Below are 2,526 nucleotides of genomic sequence, written 5' to 3'. Positions count from 1 at the left end.
AAATGAATCAAGCCGACAATAACAAAGGCATCCGATTATAAGTTCTAATCGATCTTTTTAATAAAAAACTACAACACAAAAGTTGTCCAAAATCACATATACATGCCTCTACTCAAATTTCATAATTTATTGAGGTCGATTACTATTTTTCAAGATGTACAAATCAATAAACTCATAATTAAATTTTTGTACCTTAACTCCACCATTTCGGCCCTCCCCTTCCGGCCTACACATATATCCCATGTGCCTGCCGTATACCTAACACCGCTCCGAAGCCAAATTTGCACAGGGATATCGTCCCGAGTTTGACTCACACTCCCCTGATGGTTAGCATATACGTACACGCGCAAATCAAAGCACTTCTTTACTCATGAGAACGAGGCAACAATATATATATACACAACATCTCACACAAGAGAATAAACATAACAATGCCGAGCCTAAGGCATTCAAATAAATCTCGTAATCCTCACTTTTTCTATACACTCTTTCTCACCATCACTCAAATAAAACAACAATGCATGGAGTCATGGTGGGGTATAAGGAATTTATCTATAGGTTCTTAATTAATTTTAATTTCATATGACCATGAGTGTAATTACAACCATAAAATAAATTCATATAAAAATCCTAAACATGGTATACACAACTAATCAAAATAATTAAAATCAATCCATCATCTACATGCAAATACAAAATCAATCCAACATCAATTAAAAATAAATAAATAAAAACAACGAATCAATCCATCCTCTAACCAATATCTATGGATTCTAAGTTTATTTTAATTTTATGTAATCATGAGTGTGATTACAATCATAAAATCAATCCATATAAAAACCCTAAATCTTGCATATACAACTAATCAAAATAATTAAAATCAATCATCTAAAAACCCTAAACCTTACACAAATAACTAAACAAAATAATTAAAATTAATCAATCATCTTTATATAAACACAAAATCAAACTAATATCAAACAAATAGATAAAAACAAGAATTAAACATAAATCAAAGGAAGTGGATTTTGTACTCACAATACTTTATTGAAGATCAAAGAATATTTAGAAAACTACTAGAGTCACCAAAACAAAACCCTAGTCTTTCCTTTTCTTCCCTCTCCTCTTTTTTCCTTGCTGCCGCCCCTTTCTTTGTCTTCTTTGATTTCTCTCTCTCTCTCTCTCTCTCACACAACTTGGACCCTCTCTTTTCCTTTTTATCTCCTAAACCTAGTTGAATGCTTCTATGTTATTATGTATATAATAACCTAAGAGCTAGTATAACCTAACAATATTATACTATAAACCTAAATCTCAATATATAATAGCTTAATAAACTATAATATGCAATAAAAATTATTAATTACAACATTAAATGCCTTAGATATCACATTAAACCTTATGTAACCACCCAATTAATAATTACATCATTAAATCCATTAAATATCACATTAAATCTCATGTAACCACCCAATTAATAATTACAACATTAAATCCATTAAATATCACATTAACTCTCATGTGACCACACAATTAATAAAGTCAAAAATAAAATAAGATAATAATAACCATAATAATAATAAATAATGACTAAAGAAAATTAGGGTCGCTACAATTTGGCTGGGCTGCCTTGGGCTTGGCATCGCATGCTGCTGGCCTTGGCCTTGGCCTTGGTGTGGCATGCTGCTGGCATTGGCTAGGCTGCCTCGGCCTAGGCACGACATGGCAACCTGCTGGCATTGGCTTGGCATGGCATGATGCTAGCTTTGGCTAGGCTGCCTTGGCCTAAGCTTGGCATGGCAACCTGCAGGCATTGGCTTGGCATGGCATGCTGCTGGCTTTGGCTGGGCAGCTTTGGCTTTGGAATGGCATGCTGCTTGGCCTTGGCCATGGCATGGCATGTTGCTGGCTTTGGCTAGGTTGCTTTGGCCTGGGCATGGCATGGCAAGCTGCTGGCATTGGCCTGGCATGGCATGTTCCTGGCCTTGGCCTTGGCTAGGTTGCCTTGGCCTAGGCATGGCATGGCCAGCTGTTGGCCTTGGCCTGGCATGGCATGCTGCTGGCTTTGGCTGGGCGGCTTTGGCCATGGCATAACATGCTGCTGGCTTTGGCTAGGCTGCCTTGGCCTAGCCATGGCATGGTAAGCTGCTGGCCTTGGCTTGGCATGGCATGCTACTGGCCTTGACTTGGCATGGCATGTTGCTGGCTTTGGCTAGGCTGCCTTACCCTAGGCATGGCATGGCAAGCTGCTGGCCTTGGCTTGGCATGGCATGCTATTGGCTTTGGCTGAGATACCTTGGCCTTGGCATGGCTTGCTGCGAGCCTTGGCCTTGGCATGGCATGTTGCTGGCATTGGCTAGGCTGCCTTGGCCTAGGCATGGCATGGCAAGCTGCTGGCATTGGCTTGGCATGGCATGTTGCTGGCCTTGGCTGGGCTGCCTTGGCCTTGGCATGGCATGCTGCTGGCCTTGGCCTTAGCATGGCATGCTGCTGGCCTTGGCCTTAGCATGGCATGCTACTGGCTTT

This window comes from Camellia sinensis, chromosome 12, assembly GCF_055761805.1.
Source record: "Camellia sinensis isolate YWXY chromosome 12, ASM5576180v1, whole genome shotgun sequence".
Classification (NCBI taxonomy): domain Eukaryota; kingdom Viridiplantae; phylum Streptophyta; class Magnoliopsida; order Ericales; family Theaceae; genus Camellia; species Camellia sinensis.
The sequence above is the reverse complement of the archived record's forward strand: the minus strand, read 5'-3'. Positions refer to the sequence as shown.